This window comes from Vidua macroura, chromosome 11 (genome assembly GCF_024509145.1).
Source record: "Vidua macroura isolate BioBank_ID:100142 chromosome 11, ASM2450914v1, whole genome shotgun sequence".
NCBI lineage: Eukaryota > Metazoa > Chordata > Aves > Passeriformes > Viduidae > Vidua > Vidua macroura.
The window spans coordinates 21,905,101-21,930,503 of NC_071581.1; the positions used below are offsets into that span (position 1 = coordinate 21,905,101).

General features: G+C 52.3%; 1 protein-coding gene across 5 annotated transcripts in view; it reads right to left on the bottom strand.

Annotated features, from left to right (window-relative positions):
* Nucleotides 1-25,403, bottom strand: part of ANKRD11 (ankyrin repeat domain containing 11) — a 129,785-nt gene that overhangs the window by 63,540 nt on the left and 40,842 nt on the right. The window contains exon 1 of one of the 5 annotated variants that reach the window (XM_053987068.1): nt 5,157-5,515. The exons of the other annotated variants lie outside the window; for them this stretch is intronic. The gene's annotated coding sequence lies outside the window, so the exon portion shown is untranslated. Of the gene's footprint in view, nt 1-5,156; nt 5,516-25,403 lie in introns of those variants that run through there. 5 annotated transcript variants of the gene reach the window in all.

The following is a 25,403-nucleotide window of genomic DNA, read 5'->3' on the forward strand; positions in this document are numbered from 1 at the left end:
ACACCAGGCAGGGACGCGGCCCCTTCACCCACACACAAAGCTGCGGCCCAATGCGGCCGCTGACCTCTCCCCACGCCCGGGTCACCAGATGGAGTCACGAACAGGCTGGGGCGAGCCACGGGCACCGCCGCACGGACCCCCCCCCATCCCAAACCCCCCCACCCGGCGCCGCTCGGCCGAGCCCCAACGCGCCGCTGGTGCTTTTTTTTTCAGAAGCCATTTCCTAACACGGCCGCGCTGCAGCCGCTTTCCCCTCCGGGGGCTCGGGAAGTGCCTGCGGAGGGCCGGAGGTGAAGCCCCCGGGCCGGAGCCCCCGGCAGGGGCGCGGGGCCGCTCCGGGGGCGGTGGCCCCCCGCTGCCTGCGCTATCGGCACCGCTCCTCCAGCGCATCCCCCTCTTCCGCTCCCTCCCACCACTGCGGCAGCGCAGATGGCAGCAGTGTGACCTCGCTGTTCCTGCCTCCTTGTTTTGATCCTGCAGTCTTGATTGTTCAGGCTAATCCCACACTCCCAGCCTTGGCTGCCTGCCAGGACTGTTATTAATGGCACAAAAGCTTCTCATTCCAGCTACTTCTACATCCGCTAATGCTGTTGTTCCCTTCTCTCGCTCCCCCTCTCGCCACATTACAAACTGGAGCTGGAATATATTTTACAAGGGGAAAAAACCCTTCTCTGATCATCCTCACGCGCTGAGGGCTCCACCAGAACCGTACGGAAAAGGCTCCTCAGCTCCAACAATAAACACCGATGGAAAAGCAGTGAGACCACCCTGCTCACCCGGTGACAAACAGCACATGGACGTGGGGACTTTCCAGCAATCCCTGAGGGGAAAGCCAGGCAGAGGCAGGCACAGCTGCCTGCAAGGCCTCAGGAGAGGGCTCTGCCATCCCTGCCCGGTGACGGGCACGGGCGGCACCTCTGGCACGGCAGCCCCGGCTGCTCTTCAGGTGGCCCTGGGGCCTCGGCTGCCTCTCCAGGGCCCCCCTGCCCTCCTGACCCTGCTCGACACAGCCAACACCGAATTCCCGTGACTGCGGCTCATTAAATCACACACTTCATCTGAGGCAGCTTCATCCGAGCCCCTCCCGCACCACTCTTACGGCAGGGCCCAAAATGCCCACCACGCAAGGCCCAAAGCCGTTCCTGGGTACGTCCCCTGTGCCCAGGGCAGGCTGTGCCCTGCCAGCTCCCCACACCGGCTCTAGCCCACCTCCCTCTGCTCCAAACCCTCTCCCCGAGGAGGGGCTGTGGGGTGAAGCCCTGGGCAGGGAGGTTGGACCCAGCGACACAACGGGTCCCGCGTCAGCTCCAGCTGCTCGGATGTGGGGCTGGTGTGGGATGGGAAGGGATGAGGATATCCACTGGGACCCTCCTGATCTACCAGAGACCAGCCAGACACCAGGCACAGATCCCTTGGCACTGCTGCCACACACACAAAAAAGTCTGGTGATGTCAGCCCAGCGGGCACCAGCACCACACTCACCACACCGAGGGCCACCCACAACAGATTAGTGAGGTTTGGAAATGTTTAAATTGCAAATACAGCCAGAGCTCGTGTCCCTGGGACCCTCCCATGGGAGCAAGCCCACCTCCCCGTGCAGGTCGTGCCACACTGGGAGCATCACATCAGCTCGGTGTGTGAAGAAACCTGCCCAGCTTGCAGCCCAAGCTGTCGCCTCGGTGAGATGATTCACCACCCTGCCCTCGCTACTTGTGGAAAGGCAGCAGAGAGAAAAGCAGCTACAGGCACATTTCTCCTGATTAGGACAGTCAGTACATTTTTAATAAAGGGCTCTTTAAAGATAATCTCATTTCAGTATTTACACATGTTAAACAGGTTACAGAGATCAAGACATAATGAAGTCAAGAAGGAGAGGACAATAACAGCGTGGTGGGATATTGCAGGGAAGGATATCTCCAGCCTGTTGGTTTGGAGCACAGGGGGGCTGAAACACAGAATCCCACAAAGATTTGTGTTGGAAGAGACCTTAAAGCTCATCCAGTTCCACCCCATGGGCAGGGACACCTTCCCCTAGAGCAGATTACCCCAAACCCCATCCAACCTGGCCTTGGACACTTCCAGGGAAGAGCAGTGAAAGAGAGGGGCACAAACCCCCAGATCCCAGCAGAGGAAGGGGCTCAGAGGCTGGGAATAACTGGCTGTTGCTCATTCACAACAGATCAGTAGCAGATTTCTGATGCATCCTGTACCTCCAGTTTCTCTTCCCTGAACACAGCACCTGCCTGTTCCTTTCCCAGCTCAGCCAGAGAGCGCAGCCATGTCCCACCCCAACCCCACAACAGCAGAGCCCTCGTGAACAGCACACAGGCCTCCATTCCCTGTCAGATAAATCCCCAGGTCCTCCCTAGAGCAGTCCCAGCCCATCTCCTGCTGGAGCAGCTCTGCCCCAGAGCTCTGCACCTGCTGAGTTTACACCTGACAGCAGCAAAACCTGAAATATCCGCTAATGGCTTCGGTGTCAGCAAGTGGAGCTTCATAAAACTCTGCTCCGAGGCTCTTCACGTGCCATGGATTAACCCTGAGGGATTCAAAAACCCTCCTGAAATGCACAATATTCCATTTGCTTTATCACGGTGCAATGGCTTGGGGATGGGAGATGCACAAGGTCACCAGGGAGGGAAAACTCCATCGTTTGGGATTATTTCTCTGGTGTGAAAGAGAAAATGTTGGTGCCTGTTGAGAGCTCCCATCTTTCACTGCTGAGGGTGCAAGAGACAAAAAAGAGCTTTATTTAAACTACTTGATAGTCACAAGATCAAGCAGAACAAAAGGAAAAAAATGTATTTGGAGGGAAATGTTAGTTCTAGAGCTCAAACAGCACCTTGAGTTCCCATTAAATAACTTTGAGCTGAGACAGGAAGCAGGGAAGGCAGCACCAAGTGCTGGCTCATGGAGTGCTGGTCATGGGGAGTAAAGCAAAGGCACCTGGAGCTGCAGGTACTAAGCCCAGCTGCACAGGAAAAGGGGAGCTGGAGTGTGAAGCAACTGGATTTTAAGAAGGAAATAGTGGATGAGGCAAGAAAGTGACAGACATAAGGGAGAGAGGTGAGGAACACCAAAAATAGGAGAATAGTTCAAATTAATAAACTTTTTCAAAGCCAGGAGGACTTGCTTCAGGATCTCAGCAAACAGGTGACAGAACTTCCCCAAGTAAACTCCTGCATTTCTACAGATTCAGACCAACCACAGCCAGTATTTTCAAACCAAGAGATAACTAAAGGAGAGCCTAATTACATATTTACAGATGCAAGGGCTGCTACAGCCACACCTGAGCTCCTCTCCCACTAGCAACCCTCCTAAGAAATCTGGTACTTCATTTTTGATTTTAATTTCTTTAGCTGCCACTTCCAGCAAGGAGAGACGTGTCTATTTGTAACCCTCCCAGAACAAGGGGAGCAGGGTGGGTGTCAGGTGAGGTCACCCCAAACCTGAGGGCAGCAGATGTTTTGGAGGCAAACACCCCCCAGACCCTGCCCCGGCGCTGGCAGTCGGCACGGCCGGGCTTCCAACCCACCAGATGCTCCCAACTTTCTCCTTGCTAAGCTCAATAGCCTGTGTTTCCCACTCCCAACGCATGAAACAAGGCTTCTGAGCCCCACTGAAGCCCCCAGCCTCTTTTCTTCTCCCAGTGAATGCTCCTTTAATCCCATTAGCTCTGCGAGCGCAAAGCCACGCGGGGAGCCCATCCCATCCACTCCCCCCAGAATCCCTAACTCAGAGTGCTCTGATCCCAGGGGACTGGGAACAACAAATATTGCTGGGTTTAGGATGAACCCACCAAGACATAACACCAGCAGTGTCTCAGGACCCAGAGCATCCCTTCTGTCGTGTCCCAGTGCCACCAAGTGCTGTTCCCAGCGGGACCTGGCACTGCCCATTCCCAGCCCTTGGCACTGGTAGCTCGTCCTCCCTGGCTCCAGCACAGCCACACCTCAGGAATTTTCCTGCACCACACCTACACCTGCCTGCCAACAATGGCTCGGGCACCTCCAGCCCCACGCACGCCTCCCCTCACACCACTGGTACCACCAGCACCAGCTGATGGCTGCTCCTGCAAGCTCTCCTCTCCTGTAGCTCCTGTACTATTATAGGGCTTCAACAACAGAATCCTGAGGGTCTCAGGTGTGCTCTGACATCATTTGGAAACCACTGCCCCAATGCTTGTAACCTCACAAGGTTTTAGGACATCTCTTGGTGAGCTCCCAAACCAGAAATCCCAATAGAAACTTGTCCTACATTGGGCTACGACTCCTGTCCTGTGACCCCAAACAAGTTCACACGGGAAAACACCGAGTGTAAAATGTGAAGGGTCACATGATGGCAACACACCTACACAGAACGCTCCAGCCTGCACCTGGGGAAAGAATTTAATCACCAGTTTCTGCTTCCCCACAGGAGCCAAGGCACCACCTGTGTCCAAAGCACCAGGTCACCTCTTCCCTGACTTGTAACACGTGGCACATGAGGCTCTGGAGATGTGGCACCTGCCCTGGGGGACAGCAGCAGTGCTGACCATCCTAGACCTGGTTTTAAACATCCCCCTTGTGCAGATCACCGACATTAACTCTTATGAGCGTATTTGGTGTTTAGAGCTGACAAAAGGGACGGGGTGAGGACAGGTGAGGTTCCTGCTTCCCCATCAGAGGGAACAAACACAGCAAGGGAAAAGCTGCCCTGCCCTTCCTGAGGCAGCAGCACAGACCAGATGGGTCTTTAAGTGGCATTAAGAGGGAGACAGCTCTACTACATCCAGCCCTTTCCTCCAGGGCTAGAAACTCACTGTCCTTACAGCCAAGTCTCCACCACAGAGAACCAGCCTTCAGCTTTTTCCCTCTTTGTTCTTCCCTGCCACTTCCTCCCTCGTGTTTACCTTCCGGACCTGCGATCTCCATCCGGCTCACAACTCCTCCTTCCTTGGAAAGTCTTTGAGATGCACATTATACAAGACACACAAAAATAAATTGGTTTTAATCCTCCAGATTCCAGCACTCCCAAACAAGGATCTTAAGGAGCTTTACAAACAATGGATTAAGCCTTAAGACTCCCGATGAGGTAAGGAAATGCCTCTGGCCGAGGCAGAGAGAGGTGAGTGAGGCTGAAGGCTGCACAGAGCCACTTCAGAGTGCAGAGCTCACCTGGTTCCGTGCACACAAACATGAGAGAGTCCATCCCTGATCCATCACCAGCCTAGAGGCACCTTTGCCATTTCATTCCAGACTCTGAAACAGCTCCGAAACCTTCCTCTGTTCAATGCCAAATGCTCTTTCCTACCTTTGGGCATCAGTGCTACACAAAACACTCAGCCCAAGGAAAATGACTCCATGGGTGGCAGACCCACCGGGTCCTGACATTCACCTGGAGCACTACAAAGACTTCCTGACAGCCAGTGTTTGTTAGCAGAGGTGCAGGACACTTCCAGTGGGTATTCCAAGCAGCCCACTGGATGTAACCCACAGAGACAGGCAGCTCTTCTTGCTTTGCACAATGTGACCATTGCTTACAGGCACTGATCTCTGCTTTGCTGACCAGTGACAGGACCAGGGAGTGGCTGGAGCTGTGCCAGGGCAGGTTTAGGTTGGAGATCAGGGAAAGGTTCTTCCCCCAGAGGGTGCTGGGCACTGCCCAGGCTCCCCAGGAAATGGTCCTGGCCCCAAAGCCACCAGAGCTCCAGGAGCCTTTGGACAATGCTCTCAGGCACAGGCTGCAATTGCTGGGGTGTCTGTGCAGGGCCAGGAGCTGGACTCAATGATCCCTGTGGGTCCCTTCCAGCTCAGGATGCTCCACAATCCTCTGACTTTGGGTCACCAGTCCTGCAGGGCTTAACCTACATTAACACATCACTCATTCCTAGTGCACCCCAGTCTGCAAAGCCCTCAGACTTCTTCCCAACTAGATTTTGCATACATGTTGTAAACAAGCTTTACATCCTTTTGATCAGCACTACCCGGGGAGGGGGAGGAGACTTCCTGTCCCACTCTGCCACCGCTCGCTGCGCTCGGCTCTCGCCGCCCCGTGAGCGATGATGACATTTTCTATTTTGGTGGCTTTTTCTTCATATATTTGTAGCGAGCGGCTGCGCTCGGGCCCAGCAGTGCTGTGGATCTCAGTGTGGGTTTTAACTCAGCTTAAAGTGGCAGAGCCATTTGTTGCAGCGTCTCCTTCCCATGGCCAGCCGGACGCTCCCTGTTCCCCAGCCAGACGTTGGCACGCTCCCGGCTCCTCACTTTTCCTGCCAGTCATCCCAGGCAGACATTTTTGCGAAAGAACTTGTTTACAGACAAACCAGGCTGCCGTGTTTTCCTGCTGGTGCTTATCTGCTGGAGATAACTCGGGTTTCTGCTTGCCCACAGGCAACCAGCCAAGCGCTCACCACCGACACCTCCCTGCGCCTCGTGGCCACCTCACGTGGCCAAACCCTCGCCCTGCTCCGGGAAGCGCAGCCGAGCCCCGCCAGCACCGGCACGGGAATGTTCCACCCTGGCTCCGGCGACACGACGCCGGTGGAAGAGCCAGAAGGTTGGGATCTCCCTCCCTTTGGAAAGGGCAAACACCCACAGGGTCCAGCGGGCACTGTGGGAATGGCTCAAGCAAACGGCTCGTGCTCTCCTGTGACTCCGGCTCACCGCTTCCACGTCCTCCCTGTGCCAGCTCAGAGGAGCTGATGAAATCCGCAGGCTGTGGGCAGCCTCGCTGCAGCGCAGGAATGTTCTGGAGTCGGTTACTAACACTGTGCTTTGCATATTGTGTTTCAAACGCTACATGCTTCTACACGCTCCGTGTCAACAAGGGGAAAGGATTGTCAGCCCAAAATGAAGTCCTAAGCGGAGCTGTTAGCAATCCAGCAGCTCCCAGGTGCGCTGCGAGGACCCCGCGGGGATATTCCTGCATTATTCCTGCACTCAGCTCAGCCCTTCCCTCCTGAGAACCATCCCAGCTCCTTCTCTAATCATCTTCTCCTGGCTGAGCACTGTGAGCTCCTCTGCTCTGCCCAGCGTGGCTTCCACAGGATGCACAGCCAGGACAGGTATCCTTGGGATGTTCATCCATGAGCCTGGCACCAGGAGCTGGCAGATGTGGGATATAGAACAGGGAGGAAAATCAAACCCAGCACAGATTCTTCTGGGTGAAACCACTTTCAAATTTATAGACTCCTGGAATGGTTTAGGTGGGAAGGGACCTTAAAGCTCATTCCATTCCACCTCTGCCGTGGGCAGGGACACCTTCCACCATCCCAGGTTTCTCCAAGCCCCATCCAGCCTGGCCTTGGACACTTCCAGGGATCCAGGGGCAGCCACAGCTCCTCTGGGCAACCTGTGCCAGAGCCTCACTTCCCTCACAGGGAAGAATTTCTTCCCAATATCCCACCTCTGTCCTCTGTCAGCTTAAAGCCATTAAATTCAAGGGAAAGCAATTTTTTTCCCCACAAAGAAAATACTCCATGAAGCTGGGGGTGTGCTGCTCTTACAGATGCTCTATGTGAACCAAAATTTGCTGAAATTATTACAGAAACATTCCACCACCTCCCAAAATAAGCAGCTTTGTGTATCTTTGCCTGGCTAAAGGATGAAAAAAGCCCTGCAGAGTGGAGCACAGTTTCCATTTCCTCGCACACTCCTACCAGGGCTGTGCTCACAACAAACGCTCCGACCTTTCCTCAAAGAAATCTCTGTTTGCTGCTCCTTATAAATTTGCAGAATTTTGGCTCATTTCCATTTCACCCACTTTTGAATACGACACTCCCCACCCCCACACAACTGTTCCTTTCTCAGGGATGACAGGCTATCCAAAAAAATCCCAGGAGCACTTGAGCTCCTCGTTCCCTCCCCGGCCGGCATCGCTCTGCCAGCAGACAAAGGAGCACTGGGAATTTCAGACCAACCTGTTGCAGGAAGCACTTCACCTCAGAGTTCAGTGTTCCAGTTTCTCCTGATCCCCAATAACAACTTTTTTCCATCCTTCCCCTCACCCACTATTTTCTATGCAATCATTTGTGATATATTTAAATTATTTCATTATTTTCCTATCAAAACCTGAAGCTCAAATCCCTTCAGAAAGATGCAGTGGCTACCAGCAGGATCTCCCCACAACCTTGCTCTGTTTTTCCATCACTGCTAATGTGGTGACAAAGAAGGAGATTTTTCAATTTGTTTTGTCCATGAGCCAAAAATTCCTTTTAATGGCCTGAATATGGTGCCTGTGCTGGTCTCTCCCCGCTCCAGCTCAACCCTCACTTACAACAGCCCCTGCCTACAACACGGAGTTGGCCTCCTTTTGCAGGAAAATAAGGCCAAACCAGCTTGAAAGCATGTTTGGAATCTGGAGATTAATTCCATGTAAACTAATGCATTCAAACCTCTTTGTAGGGCTGCAGCAAGAGCTGGCTGAGCCCGGCGAGAAGTAGGGCAGCGTGTAGGGACGATGGGGAGGGAGGCAGCCCTGCCTCCAGTGTGCAACCCTTTAGGAAAGCTCACAACCCGTAGTAAAGCCATGACCTGCTCCGCCGAACCGGCCACACCACGGAGCGTCACGCCCGGGCTCACCAGGGGTGACAAAGAGGTGCTGGAGGTGGCAGGAGGGCAGGTCAGGGGTCAGGAGGGCTCCCACGGGAGCCTCTACCCGGGATCCAGAGCTTTTGTTCAGCAGAAAATGCCGGGAGCAACAAAGCCCAGCAGTGCACAGCGCTGCTCCGGGTGAGCCCCCATCCCTGCTCACGCTCAGCCCTCCCCTCCCCGCTTCCCTCCACTGTGTCTCTCTCTTCTCTCTCTCTGGGAGATAAATTATTCAGGATGAAACCATTTTAAACTCCATTGGGATGCTGAGCAAAGCTAAGATGGGTGGTGCTGCAGAGGAAGCTGCCAGGGCCATGACCAGAATCCCAGGTTTCCTCATGCAGAGGTTCCAAATGCAGCTACAGCCCATCCTGGAACCCTGTGCCAGGAAACACCCCAAAATCTCTGAGCACCCAGATCCCGGTGTACCCATCACACCCAGAGACACCCCATCCACAGGACCATGAGGCCCAGGGACCTCCCAAGCCTAGTCCATCCATGGCAGGCTCCCCAAAGCCACCTCATCAGCCATGTCTCAGCACTAAATGCCCTCCTTCCCAAACTTTCCTCCTGTGGCAGCATCTAAAGCAGCAGGAATGAGGACAACTGGGCTGGGTGTGGTTTGCATGGTGACCCTCATGTGCCAGGGCAGCCTGGTGAGCAACACAGCGGCCTCACAGGCACCACATGTCCTCCACAGACACTCCCCACCATCACAGGGCCCCCACGCAGACCCAGGCATGGAAGATGAAAGCAGGGCTGGGGCACTCCTGGGTGCCACGTTCCTGCTGGGTGACCCAGCACACCCAGGCTCCCCACGCTGCTGCCACGGCTGGGTAGGATGAGATGGCTCCCATGAGAAGAAGAGATGGCTCCCATGAGAAGAACGGGGTGCTGAGGCTATGGAGGGGTCCCCACCACTCCCTACACCACCAGGAGCACTGGGCCACCCTGCCAAAGGAACTGGGCAGGAGGACAGCAGCCAAACCACTGGCCTCCTGCCACGGGATGGGCTCCCAGGGAGGTCCCCCCACCACCTCCTGGGCTTGAGACCACCACAAGATTGTTTCTACAAGGACTGTCTCTCCAACAGGGTAAGGGGAAATGGCTTCCCGCTGCCAAAGGGCAGGGTTAGTGGGATATTGGGAAGGAATCCTCTTTGAGGGTGCTGAGGCCCTGGCACAGGTGCCCAGAGCAGCTGTGGCTACCCCTGGATCCCTGGCAGTGTCCAAGGCCAGCTTGGATGGAGCTTAAAGCAACCAGGGATAGTGGAAAGTGTCCCTGCCCACAGCAGGGGGTGGCACTGGATGGGCTTTAATGTCCCTCCCAAACCAAGCTGTGCCACGATTCCCCGATTCCATGACTACACAAGCAGCAGCACACACAATCCTTGCACACAAACACCGGTGCAGTGCTTGACTCAGGGCCCCACGGCTCAGATGAATTCAGGTCAAAGAGGAGAAGATCAATGAGAAGGTAGTTCAGAGAAGAGGGGTTTTGTGTTGTTTTGTTATTAAATGAGGAGACCAAATAATTAAATGGCCTGGAAAGGATTGTACATTAAAAGTCACTCCGGCACTAAAAATCCAGCTCTGACAGCTCTGGGTGAAGCCCTTTAGGAGTTACCATGGCAGTTGATGCAGTGATTCGCCCACTCACTCCTCAATAATGCTGGATTATTTTTTTTAATGCGTTTCCACCACAAACAAGCAAATGTTGCTGAAGGAAAAAGTCCTTTCTCCCACCATAAACCTCCATCCTTTATCCCTGCCACAAGCGCTCCGCTCGGGAGGAGACAGCAGGTAACAGGGAGCCAAGCCAAACACGCCGCGCTGAACTTCGCTCCCTCCCTCTCCAGGGAGAGAGGAAATTTAAGAAGCAGATTCAGGATTTCAGCATCCATTTCACTCTCCCTCCCCCTCCTGAACTCCGGGGCCCCAACCAGCGATTCAGATGCTCTGTCAGCTGAACGCTGCACTCGCTTCCTCTCCCCGCCACCAGCTCAGCAACACGCTCCACGCAGACGAGGAAGCCAGGGATTTTTGGAATACATCTTCCCTCCTTTTAATTAAGCTCCCAGGTAGAGCGTTCGCCCCGCAAAGCCGCAGCCAGCGCAGCTGAGGGAGACAAGTCAGAGCAAGAAGGGACCCAAACAAAGGAAAGCAAACACGGGCTGCAAGGGAGGAGCAGGATACAGCAGCATTGACCTGCCCAGCCATTCTTTTCGCAATCAAACCGAGCTCCAGAAACTCCTCTGGCCAAGGGGAAGGCTCCCAACACCCACAGCCACCTCCCTGGCATGGCCCTCACCCCGGAATCAGGCCAGGAATGAAAACCTCCCAAATCCAGCTCCAAGGTTGAGGAATGGCCTCCCCATCTGCTGGATAAACCCCGCTCCTTCCCTGGGGATCTCATGGATCCGGGGGCACCCCAGGACCAGGGGCTGCCATAGGTCAGCCCCCACAGCCCCGAGTGGAGCGAGGCAGATGGGGAGAGGGAATAAGCAGCTTCCAGCACTAAGCCGGAGAAGGCAGGACTGAGCCTGTGTGCCCACATGCCGGGGGCACGGAATTCCCAGGACACGGGTGCCGGAGTGCAGCCGGAACGGGACCACACCAAGGGCCAGGCTTCTCGCCTCAGCAACACGTACTGCCAGCTCCACAGAAATAATATTCCTCATTCCTCAGCCAGTAGAAATTGTTACAATAAATACTTGCCCCGAAAGCCTGGAGGCTTTACTAACAAAGCTGGGTTTGCTCACAGGCTGCCAGGTTTGGGAACTGGTTTAATCAGCTGGGGAAGCTCAGGGCGCACGTTCGGGCTGTGTGAGCATTCCCAGCGCAGAGCCACTGTGGGCTCGTTCCCACAGTCCCCCCTCTCCAACTCTCAGCAACCAAAAATTCTTTATTAATAAGGGTGGGGAGGCCCTGGCACAGGTTGCCCAGAGAGGTTGTGGACTCCCAACCCCTGGAAGTGTCCACGGCCAGGTTGGAGGCGGCTTGGAGCAACCTGAGATAGGGGAAGGAGTCCCTGCCCACAGCAGGTCCCTCCCAACCCAATCCATTCTGGGATTCAATGATTCTATAACCCAAAAGAATTCAAACTGAGACATGTTTTGCCACAGTATGAACTGGGAAAAAACACCCATCACTGTGGCCCTCCAAAGGGCCCATCCACAGAGAGATCCTTGTATCCAGCAGGGGACAGCCACCACGGCAGAGCACCTCTCCAGCCCGCGCCCCGGCGAGCAGCAAGCCAACAACTTTCAAGATGAATTAAGGGCACAGCATCCGTGGAGCTCCGCTGCTGGAGCAGCTTTGTTAAACTGAAATGAAAGCTAAACCCGGGCTCTGCTCAGCCCATTGTTCCCGGCCTCCTCTAATAGCTGTTGTCTCTCCTCCATCCCTCCCAGGCTCCGCACGCTCAGCTGTGACTCTTTGTGCCTCCCTTTCCCTGCCTTCTGCTTCTGTTTGTCCTTTTGATCTCCAGTTCTCAGCTTGTGTTTTCTGCTGCCTCCCCATCCCCCCACTCCTGATTTCCACTTTTATTAGGGTGCGAGGCAGCGCAGCCGAGGAGGAACAATGCACCGGGGCTGAAAAGGCTTTGAAGCTGAATTGGGTTGTTTACCCAGAGATTCCCCAATCTCCTCCTGAAATAAAATAGCATTTTACCTCCACCACAGCACTCGCTGTTTGGTTTCAGTTGGAAGCAATTACAAGCAGCTGATGGCGTGGTAAATGTGGTGCAGGAGCACACGAATGTGATCCTTAAAAAATAAACAAAAATTAAAATCAGACAACTGCAACTCCCAAAGCCCACAGTTTCTAGGAGAAATTATTCTGGAGTCGAGTTGTACAGATTCTGCTGCTGCAAGGGTAGGTTAAAGCCTCAACCAGCTCCTAAAAGCCCCTATGAGCCAGTAGAGCAGTCTGAGTTTGATACAACTTCTACACTGAGCAGGAACACCAACCAGCTGCTTTTCCATCCGAGTTCCTCTAACTCCAAAGCATCACTTCCAATAGCACACACTCTTTTCAGTTTAAATACTCAAATTCTTCACAGAATCACTGAGGCTGGGAAAAACCTCCAGCGTCATCAAGTCCAACCTGTGACTGGTCCCCTCCACCTTGTCACCCACACCAGAGCACTGAGTGCCACATCCAGTCTTTCCTTGAACACCTCCAGGGATGGAGATTCCACCACCTCCTTTAAAGCTGGGCCACTCAGAGCAAATGCCAAGCTCCTGCCAGCAGCTCCTGTCACGTCCTGGTGTGGGCAGAGCAGGGAGGACCCTGAGCCCCACTGACACCCCAGAAGTCCCTCACGAGCTGCAGCAGCTCCCAAAGCCAAGCCCAGGGCTGGGTAACACCGTCCCTAAATGAAGAGGCAGGAGGGAAGATAAAAACCAAAATACCATGAGCTGTGGAGATAAGACTCGCTCGTTGGTTCGTTACCTCCCAGACTCACACCCATGGTGAGGGGCCCTGGGGTGCCTAATGCCATGGGCAGGGCTGAGAGTCTGCCTCTGCCCGGGGTAAAGAGCCAGCAAGAAGCAAAACACCCCAAAAACGGTGTGGATTTCTGAGCTGGGTTAGTCACCAGCAACCAACTCCATCCCCAGAGCGGCCTGGGCTACCTGGGCAGGAAACACCTTGAGAGGAAGGGGAAAGGCTGGGGCAGCCTGGAAGGTTTGCACCTCAAACCAGCCACAACCATCAGACCTGAGCAGAAATAAGCAGAGTATTTCTGGGAGAAGAGCCCACGAGCACCCCAGGAAAGCAAGTGAGGACAAGCAGGCCAGCAGGAGCTGTCCCCACTCCAGCACAGACTGCCACAGGCCCAATTCTAAGCTAAAACAAATTAAACCACAGCAAAACCTCATAACAAGGGTACAGTTATGTTTTTTTCATTACAGACAGGTAAATTTTCAAGCTGACTGACCAGACAAGGAAAGCAAAAAACAGCTGAGACTGAATTATACTGCTCCAACAAGCAGCTATGAACTCTGTTGTTGAGAATTTAGGATTTGCAGGCTATGGAGCAGGTTTTGGAGCTGATAATCAATGACTGAAATGAAAAATTATGCTTTCCATGATGCACACAGGGAACAGAGATTATCTCTCTGCACATCAGGTTTACTTCCTTACCATCACAACAGTCTAAAAAATTTAAGACAATACTAAAGAGAACGTAATTTTACGCAAAGAGCTTTCATTTTTATGGAATAGGATCTAATTTTAAAAAATCACTTTTAAAAACTTATAAAATAAAATCTACCTGCAAACTCCACAGCTGGATAAAGCCTCCACTAAAGAACATGGGAAATGAGGTGCCTAGAAGTTCCCAGGCAGCCCAGCCCAGGCTTGGCTACTCTGGCCTCGTTTAATTAACAGGCAGAAAAAAAATTCAAGCAAAATTCTTATTATTCAAGTGCTTAGAAAAAAAAAAAAATCTCACAGCATATAATGACATAGTTGTGGGGATTAGATATTTGCCAAATTTCACAAAAAAAAAGCAGTCCTAAAAAACCTGCCAATACAGGGGTGGTTCTCACCCCTAGGAGTTCAGGGCTGAAGGCCCAGCGATGACCCAACATCACACTCGTGACCTGTTTGGACTTTGCTCATGCAACTGCAGTATTTGACCTAAATTCTTTCTAAAAAGGTGCAAAGTGGCCCTGTGGCTCCTCCAGCACACACTGGGCTGGTGACAGAGAGGTGTGGAACCCCCCTGTGCCAAACAGGTCTCAGACCCCTGGCCGCCCCAGCACCCAGCAATGCCAGCTCCACCACACAGGACACAGAGCACCCAGGTTTGTGCCTCGAAAAGGACAAAAAGATGAAATTCAGAACCTGTGGGTGTCCAGGGCACATTCCTTACTCCTCCTTTGGCCTGGCTGTGCCTCTGACTACTCCTGAGTTACACACTGCCCATACAATCTCATTTCTCCTCTGCTTTAAACAGGTTTTTATGATAAAAATGCAATGATGGCCCTAGAGCAGGCAGTTTGGAGAAAGAACAAGCGAGCATTCCCAAATTCAGGCACACAAACACACACAATGCAAGTATGTTAAAAACAGGGAATTTGCCAGCAGATTAGTAACTCCACAAGCTATGTCACCAATTGCTTTGAATTCCTCAAAAAGAAAACCAGGAGCTTCTCATGAGTTGTTTGAAAACAAAACCGTTGATAACTTGAAAACATTTGTCCAGTTACTACAACAAAAATACTTCTGGTTTAAGCAGCAGCGAGGGAAGTTCCCAGCGAGGTTCACTGCCAGGATTCCCGGCCTGCTGATGGCCTGGTGCTCCGGAGGTCAGGGGACAGCTCAAGGAAGAGCTCAGCAGATCCTGAAGCTCCATTCGAGGTGTTTCTCATGAGAAAGATGAGGAATTATGGGCTGCAAACGGAAGGAACATCTGCTGGGTAGCAGCAGCCATCCCGGCCGACCCGTGTTGCGGGAAGGGAAACCCTCTGCGGACCTTCCACGGTGAGCAGAGCGAGCCCCACTAAGGAGGTACTGCTGGTCACAGACTGACATCAAAGCAGAAAACACCCACAGCAGGTTTTTTTGGGTAAATTATTCCTCCTGGCACGTGTGTGATGGCAGCTGAAACCCTGATCAGCAGGCAAGGGAGTGAGTCAGGGTTTGGGGCAGGCTGGGAACAGAGCTCAGCCCATGTGGCCACACTGAGCTTGAGTATGGAACAGTTTTGCAACACCCGCTGGAGCTCAAATAATTTAATTTTTTAAACAATGATGTAAGACATTCACTGTTCACTGTCAGTCACGCAGGTGAGCAGCTGCAAGCACACCACCAAATTTTCAAAGCAATCTGCAAGGCTGCTTTGGTCTCTTTCCGTGTCTACAAAGAGAGCATTCCTGCCTGCACTCGGTATCTCCCTGTTTTCCAGAGCTTAAACGCTGAAAAAAGCAAGACTAAAAAAAGAAATCACGACACTGAACCAGCCGACTTCGTAAAGCTGTTTCCAAACACCTACTCAGGCAAACCTGCGCAAGAGGGGAGCAAAACACGATCTGCACGCTCAGCCGGGCGTTCACCTTTCCCCCCAACGCCCAAAAGGCTCCCAACGAGCCCTCGGGCTGCAGGAGACAATTTTTGGTTTCCCTCACGGATTGATTTAAGGTGGGGCGACCCTCGACTCCAGGCCCAGGGCCGGGTTTGCAGGGAGCCTCCAGCACAAAGGCCCTTCCCAAAGGCCGGCGAGGGCAGGGCAGCGCAGCCGCCGCAGCCATGTGTCCTCCAGCAGACCCTGTCTGGAGGGAGGGAGGGGGCTGGAGCCGCTCGATCCCCGCTCGGGGAAGCCAGATGCGAGGCCTGGCACTGACGCCAGCAGCAGAGCTATTTTTACCAACCAATGGATGCAGGAGCTGGAACTGGAGCTGCTGCTCCTCTCTCCCAGCTCGCCGCGCTCAGCCGGGCTGGAGGGATCCGGGCGGCTCGGGGGGCCCAGCACGGAATTCAGGCACCATTCACACGGCGCGAGGTTTTCTGCCCACACCACCTCCAAGAGTGAGTTCCCCATCAGAATCCACAGAAAAATCCATTAAATCACTTAGCACAGAAAAGCCTGAATCTTCCGATCTGAATGATCAATCCCTTCCTGCCATGGTGACACCCACCTGCACCCAAAGCCCTTCCCAAGGTCAGCTCCCTCCTTCTCAAGTCAACAGCTCATACCAAATCCCATATGGAAAAAACAGGAAGAGAATAAAAGTTTAACTCTTGTATATTCAAATTATTCTGTGCCTGTCACTGGTTTTGACCAGACTTCTCTCATTTCTGGAAGCTGAATGCCAGGAATACCTGCTGGAATTATCAGAGCAACACCAGCCTTCCTACTGCTCTCTCCATTTTCTCAGGCTTCCTTCCTGGCTTCCTTCCAGTATTCTCATCTCTTACAGAAGATCCTGTTTTCCTTCATCGTCTGGGTTGTCTCCTCCTCTTCCTTCTCAATGCCACCCACTCGTTTTTTCATCTTTCCCAATATTGTATTGGCTACATCCTCTCTCCCAGTGCCGCCCTGCAAACCACCCTCCAGAGCTGGGTATGAGATGTGCTGCACATCCTCGTGTCCGGGATAACACCTGGGTCAGGAGCTGTTTTCCCTCACCCACACCCTGACAGAGCACATGGCTTCTCCCTGGAGCATCTCCGTGTCTGAGAAACTCCCCAGCCCAGCCCCACAACCACCCCACGGATCCACCACTGCCTTGGGAAACTGAGTTTGCTGAGAGAAGCAACACAAGCTTTTCCCTTTCCTCCTTCCCTTCCTCTAGCCTGGATTGAGAAAATCACACACAACAGAGAGGTCCTGGCAGCCTCCTCCACACCATTCCCACTGCAAGAACTCCAAGATCATCAAGTCCAACGTTTGACCAAATCCCACTATGCCCACTAAACCATATCCAAATGTACCACACCAACTCCTGTTTTTAGAATTCTTCCAGGGATGAGAGTGTGTTAAAGGTTCAAGAGCGAACACAAAGAACAACAAGTAACAGTCTGGTAACTCCCTGAGCCCTCACTTGTCCGGGCTTCCAAGGCCAGATTCACCAGTGGGATGGAGCAGGACCACAGCGTTGGTTCACCACAGAACCATGGAATAGTTAGGGTTGGAAGGTACCTTAAAATTCCAACCCTCAACCCCTGCCACGGGCAAGGACACCTCCACCAGACCAGGTTGCTCCAAGACTCATCCAACCCAGCCTTGAACAATTCCATCTGGAAACTCTCTGTGGAAACTCCTTCCCTACACTCTTGCAGCCACCCCTTGTCTCTCCACAATCCCTCCCTTTGCTGCCCATTCCCCTGGCAGCTCTCCCTCCACTCTCCTGGGCATAGCAGCCAGCTGGGAATGTGGTGTGCCCTCACTCACCTCCTGCCACCAGCACAGCTGGGCCACAGGATGGGAATGGAGCATCCCAGAGGACGGGAAGGGAGCATCCTGGCATGGAGCTCCCCTGCCACATTCCAGGGGTTGCCAGCAGGGAACAGGGCCGGCTGCTGTGCTGATGCTGCACTTGCCACTAATGAAATATTGTAATGCAGCTCTTAAAGTCACACCGTGCTGAGTACAGTAGGATTCACTCCCATGGCTGGGATTCACTCCTAGGGCCAGCAAAGAGCATGGAAATTCTCCTCTCTTCCCTCATGGAGCAGCCAACTGAACTCTGCTCCTGCCTCTACCTGGGACAAGTTAGAAATGTCAAGATCTCCCAGGTCATGAAAAGTGTTAAGCTTTACTGAAGTCTCAACTATCGGGAAACAACTTATGAGAATCCTTGTACTTTCCAAAGATACAGATAAATCAGATTCGGAGCCTTGACTTTACCTTTTTGATCACCTCCACTGAACTTTAACTGTACAGTTACTTAAAGTTCTGGGCATTTCTGTTTATTTATCAGAATAAGAAAATTAGTGTCATACTGTTGTACCTTGAGATACAGATACTCAATAGGGAAAAACCACTGGATTCTCCTACAGTAAAGCCTAAAGGCCAACATAAAGACCAGCCACACATGAGGTTTTGTGATATCCCCAGGCAGAAGAGAAGAACCCTACAGAAAAGGTTCACCAGAAAAGAAACATAGAAAAAGAACCAAGTTATTCCTGCAAAAGTGACCAGGAAGTTCCTTGGCTCCAGCAGGGATCTTGGTGCACCATCTGTATGGGATCACCTCTGGGCCATCGAAGCCCGCGGCCGATCCCGGGGCGGCAGCTCGCCAACAGAGCCTTCGGAGCCCTCGAAAAGCTCTTTTCTTCCCCTGTGTTCTCTTCACCCCCATTTGCCCCCTTTCATATTTAACCCAGATAAGGGAAATGTGAGTGACAAGCGGGCGCTGCCGCCGCTGGAGCGGGATCGCGCTCCCGCCTGTGTGAAACGCCGCTCTGGAAGCAATTTGTCTTCCCGTCTCATTTCACATGGGAAGCCCATCCGCCAGCAGGGCCGTGCCCCCGCCCGGCCCCTCCCTCCGGGAGCCCGGCACACAAGGGGACATTGTCCCCCCTGAATGACAAACAGTTTTGTGACGCCGAGGCTGGAAAGCGCATCAGACAGGTGCAGGGAAGCTTGGAAAATCGGTGCGTACGCGGCGCCGCGATTTGGGGACAAGTTAATTCCTAGGGAGAATGAATGCACATGGAATGCCAACGATAGGCTGGGAGGAAGCGAGCGGGCTGGGGGCCATGGGGGTGCTCCAGGCTCTGCCCCTCTTTCCCAGCTCTCCCACCACACGCACGGGCTCCAGCTCCGTCAGGACGGATCGCTTCTCCCAGCAAACCTGGGTTTATGGAGCTGCAACCATGGCTCAGCTGAGGAACAAGGACACGCAGGCACAGCTTCCAAACTCTAAGCTCGTCTCAAAGAAGCAACTTCACTGCCAACCAGGATGAAGTACGGAAAGCATTTGTAGGGAAGGTGAGGGAAAACCCCTTCACCCCGAAGGCAGAGCAGCCTTGCGCTGCTGGTACGTTCACAACACAACACTGGCTGGTTTTGGTGGAGCCCAGTGACAGGACAAGGAGCAATGGCCATGAACAAGTTCCACTTCAACACAAGGAAGAGCTTCTTCCCATGGAGGGTGGCAGAGCACTGGAACAGCTGCTCGGGGATGTGGGGGCTCCCTCTCTGGAGACATCCCAAACCCACCTGGACATGTTCCTGTGTCACCTGCTCCAGGTGCCCCTGCCTTGGGCTGGATGATCTACAGAAGCTCCTTCCAACCCTAACAATATTTGGTAATTCCAGTCATGGCATCTCCCAGAGCTCCAACTCCATTTGATCAATTTTCCCTATATAAGGGATTTTTAAGCATAGAAGAGAAAGCCCAGTCCCTGCAGGAACCATTCCAGGCCAGTTACAGACAGGTGACCCCACCAAGACACACCAAAAACCAGGAAGGCCAGGTGAGCTCCTCTGCCACCACACTACCAATTTATCCAATTATCTTAAGGGTTTTTGTTGTATTTTTAAATATGCACCCAAGTGGTTCATACAACAGAAAACACAGAGCCAAGACCTTGAAAACCACAGCTGGTGTATAATAAATGCACCACCTCTAAAGACCACTTTTAAGTCCCCACCACACCCAAGGCTTCATCCAAAAGCACCACCACATCCAATGACTACACCCTCTTCAGCGACCTGCCACACTTGCACATCAGAGCAGAGAACTAATTCAGCTGGGAACAAATACAGACAGACAAAAAAATCGTCTTTTTTAAAAATAAAAATAAAATAGTCTGTCTCTAATCCAGTTCCAATGGGCCCACAAGCAGCTCTGCCGGCACAACGGATGGGAAGCATTTAAGCCTGGACTGCAGCAGAAGGAGCTGACATGAAATATCCTTTTTAACAGGTTTACAGAAAACCAAGACTAGTAAGAGAAATTACAACATGCAGAAAAGGTCTTAATTCCCTCCACCCCAATAAATATATTTCTGTATTCAACATTTAAGCAGGAAGCAGATCAAAAACCAGACTCAAATGAGGTGTTTTTCATGAAAGCCATATGGGAACGCCGCTGTTGGATCCCTGCAGCCACCCCCACCGGCCTCGCTGCTGCCCAGGACCACAACTTGTTGGAGCAGCTGCACTGACTCAGGCAGCAGAGCCACGCCGGGCTCCAGCCACGCTGCCAGGAGGAGGGAGATCTGCCCAACTGGGAAGGACTGGGAAGGACTGGGAAGGACCGTGATCCACCCAGGCTGTTAGTCACCTCGGCACCGCACGCAACACTCTGGTGGGTACAACTGACATTCAGACCACTGTAAAGCTGCTCTGCCTTGACAAAAAAATAATTTAAAAATGCATCACTGCTGCCAGATGTGAAAAATTCCTCCTGTCTGGTTTCCTGGAGGGAGCAGAGAGGGAGGCTGTGACCACCTCGCCCCACACGTGTCTGGGTCGCTCCTGCTCGGCTTTGAGCGTTACCTCTCGGCAGGGAATGCACCTCTCTGTCTCTCCCAGACACGGTGCCCCAAACCCGTGCAGTGAGACAGCATCACATCCTCACGAGGAAGAGCCCCTGGCAGGACCCCCGGGACCGGGAGCGGTTCGTGCCGTGCCGGTACAGCCGACGTGCGCCGGCACCGTGCTGAGCTGGCAGCCGGCCTCACTCATGTGCCTTTCCTGGAGCCTCTTCCAGCTCCTCCTCAGGGGAGCCTGCTGGGACAGAGCCTTCCAGCCAGGAGAGCTCCGACAGCCTCCTCCTCACCAGCGCTTCCCACAGAGCAGCCCCGAGTCTGGGGACTCGGTGACTGCACCGTACCTGGAGGGTTCTGGTGGGACAGAGGTGCTTCAGAGACCACCAGGGTTCCCACTGCACCTGGAACTGAGCTTTGACCCAAATCCTATCCACACAACGCTGTCTGAAGGATCCCACCATGACAGACACACCTGCCCCACTGTGCCTCGGCTCAGAGGTGCCCCACTACGCTCCCCAAGGAATTTTTCCACAACACAGGATGATACTCTCCAAGCAGCTTTTCTAAAATCCATATTTGTATTCCCTAAGCAGTTTTTTGATGACACCTCTGCAACGTCTGGTGACCAGTTTGGATTTCTACACGATTTTCACAGCTATAACGATCTGTCATTTACAGATAACGCCACAGAAAGTCATCTTTACATGTTGTTTCCTTTGGAGTTGTTGGTTCCTTGTCCCTCCCAGCTCTCAGGGTCTGAGGAACCAAGTAGTTTGGGGAAGTTTCTTTAATAGAATCCTGGAATGGTTTGGGTCAGAAGGGACCTTAAAGCTCATCCCATGGCATGGGACACCTTCCACTAGCCCAGGGTGCTCCAAGCCTGGTCCAGCCTGGACTTGGGCACTGCCAGGGATCCAGGGGCAGCCACAGCTGCTCTGGCATCTGTGCCAGGGCCTCAGCACCCTCACAGGGAGAACTCCTTCCCAATATTCAGCTCCTAAGTTTGACCCTGTTACTAAGTGAAGATGATGCCCATCAAGCTGAGCTGCTGCGACGAGTGACCCGCACTCAGGGTTGGAAGATGCACCACAACAAGGTGAGGAGACAGAGCAGGTAAAAAAATAATCAAGGTAGAAGTCAAAGCTCATTATCACAAATTCTCCCCATCCCTCCTCTCAGCAGCTGAAATTTACTCCCCACAGCTGTCTGGGGGTTCATGAGGGACAGACCCAGAACCCACCACCCAGTTTTTAGGTTTTAGAGTCCTTCACCATCCCCCAAGAAGACACAGAAGCTGCCTCTCAGAATAAAAGCACTTTCTATTAAACCACAAGCACATAACACTCCCCATCCATAAGAAAACACATGGCAGCTTTTTCCTAGCGTTACTCCCTAAGACCAGAGAGGTCAGGAAGAGCCATCAGCAGAATTCACTCTTCTCAAAGGAACAGTGGGTTGTGAGCTCTGCCCAGCTCTGCTGCAGAGGGTGTGTGCAGAGCATCTCTGGCCTAAAACGCTGCTTTCATGTGTAAAATTTAACCACATTTACACCTTAAATACCATCCTTAGAAGCATCCAGACCAACCAGCTCCTTAGCACTCCCTCCCAGGGAGGTGGGACACCAGAACTGGTCGGGCTGGTTGCTATATAAAGTCTCAAGCAGGCTGGGTTCTAGTTTTCATTAAAGATTAAGTCAGGTTCTGCCGAGGCTTAGGAAAAATACTGGAAGTCACCAATCCTAATGATTTCTCAGGCTGTCAGCAGGAACTGAGTATTTTTCCTAACATGGGACTAATGGGCACAGAAATTCCCAGTCTGGTAGCTCCTATGGGACACAATAACAGCAGCATTTTGCACAGGGAACACACCTCCAGCTGCTTTCCCAAAGATGCTCCTGCAGGCAGGAGCTTTGCAAAGTGCCAATGACACTTCCAAAGTTCCAAAGGCAGCTCCCCATCCTGCCTGCAGTTTCTGGAGCATTCAACAAGGAGGCTGGATGCAGGGTCAGCCTGAGGAGTCATCCAAAGTCTTCCATCAAGCATCAATAAATGCCAGATTTGGAAGGAGTGGGGAAAGGATGGAGCTCATGGAATCATAGAATAGTTTGGGTGGGCAAGGGATGTTAAAGCTCATCCAGTCCCTTCTGGGATGGGCACCTTCCATCAGCCCAGGCTGCTCCAAGCCCTGAGCAATGTGGCCCTGGAGTTCTGGAGCTTGGCTCAAGGCACTCCATCCTCCACACAGAGGGAAGAACTCCCAACATCCACCTTCCAGAGCTCCTTTCCACTCCTCAACTACATCCTCTCCCACAGCACTCTGTTCTGAGCTGGAACAACTTCCTTGTTTTCCAGCTCCCAGGAGGTTTCCCGGTGACACGCAGCTCCTGGTGAGACTGAGACTGAAGATTATTTTCTGCCGAACCAGCTGACATTTGGAAAAGTTTAAATATCAAAATTTCCTCCTCTGTAAAAACTGAAAATAATACATACAGAACACATGACATATCACTGGCATTTCACAGCTTGACTCAATCTCCAGTTTGCAGGCACACTCTTCAAACCCTCTTTAATTTAAAAAGATGCATCTAGACTCAAAAATATGGGAAGTGCCCATTGCTTCCTCATTGGAGTTATATTAATACCTTCTGTGCCGAGATCTAAAGTCTGTCCTCCTTGGCAAATAATGCTGAGCTTAAATATGCTTTTAACATCATTTTACATCAATTAAAATACCTTAAGTGTATCATTTCTAAACATCCCTAAAGATACTTTTCCTGCCTGTACAAAAATACAATGGTGTTTAATTCATAAACTCATCTCAGCATCAAGTATTGAGGTTCTCTGACCAGATTAGGAGTTAAAGACCCTAAAACAACATGGTCTCTGTGCAGTCCAGTTATTCACAGATTTTATATCTCACAATAATTTCTTTTTTAAATTCTGGTTTAGTATATATTGTATAGTAACTACTGAAAAAAATCACCCAAAAATAAAATCAAAACATTTGCCTTTGAAAGGAACATCCCTAATTACAATCACTGGTTCATATAGTCCAAATTTTACTATATTTCATTTATTATTTGTTGCTGTATCACTTTCTTAATATGCATCTGCTAAGGAAGAAACATTCTGCTTCTAATGCTTCTAATTACCAATACGTATTTTTTTAAAAAAATATTATTTTTTAAGTTAAATACTTAATTTATTTGAAAATAAATGTTTCTAGAGGTGCCTCAAGTAAAAAATTGTTTAACACGTGTTTTACAGCCTTTCCAAACTCTTTTTATGGTCCTGGAGCCTGGCCACATTTGTGGAAAAATGCAATGTTTCGGCTTCAATTTGTCTGTAATTTCAGTGGGATGTTGCAAAATGCTTTAGGAGAGAACACAGCCAGAATTTCAGCCAGTTTTTCAATTAATATTTGAAAAAAAAAAAATCACTTTAACAGCCATGGAACTCCACTTCCCTCATGCAAACCTCCTGCCTGAGATCACTTCCCTCTGACAAGGTTTCCTTCGGCACCTTTCCCTGATCCCAGTCAGGGTGCAGGTGATGGAACTGCAGATCCACGGCGCAGGAGAACCTCCTCCCCCAGCAGGAACACCCCAAAGGGATGAGGGACAGGGACCAGCAGGTGGTGGCACCCAAGGTGCCCCTATTTTAGACCCTGACTTCTTGCCTGCACAAACCACTCCTGCTGTTTTTAAACACAGCCCACGTTGACTCCAAGCAGATCCCACCAGCATCCATGAGGAAAAGCGCATCATTCCCATCAAAACAACAGCTCTCCCTGGCCTGTGTGCCCACTCTTCTGACTCCAGCTGCAGCTTCCTGCCCTCCACAGAGAGCTCCCGCTGAGCTGCATGCTCTCCCACCACCAAAAAGGACAGCAGTATTTGGAGTAAGGATTTGGGAGGGCTGTTTTTAAGAGACAGGGTTGGAAGGGGCACAAGGACAGCAGGAGGAACGTCGGGAATGGAAGGGCCATGTTCAACGGGAGATGGGTGGATGTGAGGAGCTCCAGGACAGGCTGAGCAGAGGCTGCTCAGACCCACGACGTGCAGCACTTCCCCGAGCCCTGCTCTGGTATTTTTAGCCTGGTTTCCTGAGGAAATGAGGCCCCCCGCTCCCGGCACAGCCCGGAGGAAGAGGAGGCTCAGCAGCCCGGGGAGACACCGGTCCCTGCGGGAAGGTGAGCGCCCGGTCACTGCCCGGCCTCCCCAGCCCGGGGCTCAGCCTGTCCTGCCAAAGCCAGGAGGGGTTTGGCAACAGGGAAGGAGAAGCACTGCAAGGGGGACTCCACTTTACACCACAATCTCTGCGCCCGTGCTGGAACCAAGGCACCCAAATTCCCGTGGGATGAAGTGACAGAAGGCTGGACAGGGCTTGGAGTAACATGGTCTAGTGGAAGGGGTCCCTGCCCACAGCAGGGGGGGGATCTGGAGTATCTTTAAAGTCTCTTCCCACCAAAACCATTTCATGATTCTACAAAGGCTCAACCAGACACATTCCCTATGCTGAGACCATTTCTCCAGCTTCTCCCTCTCCCCCATTCAGAAGCTTCTGTGTCCCCGCACCCTGGGGACACCAGTACAGGCTCTGGGTGACAAGACAGCTGCCCTGAGGCCACGTTTGCTCAGGTGTGGTGTCACCAGACCTGCAGCAGTGGGTGGCCGTGGCCTCTTCTGCCCCACCACCACCATCATCCCCGGGGCCACGGCAGCTGCAGATGGTCACGAGTGATTTACTGTCACTTTAAAGCTCACTGCAATCCCAAGTCAGCAGGCCAGGCCTAAAATGTGCTATGTCAGTGGTTTCTGTAGAATAACAGCACATCACTTCCTTGGGGAACTGTAAAAACTGACTCGCTCTCTGCACGGAAC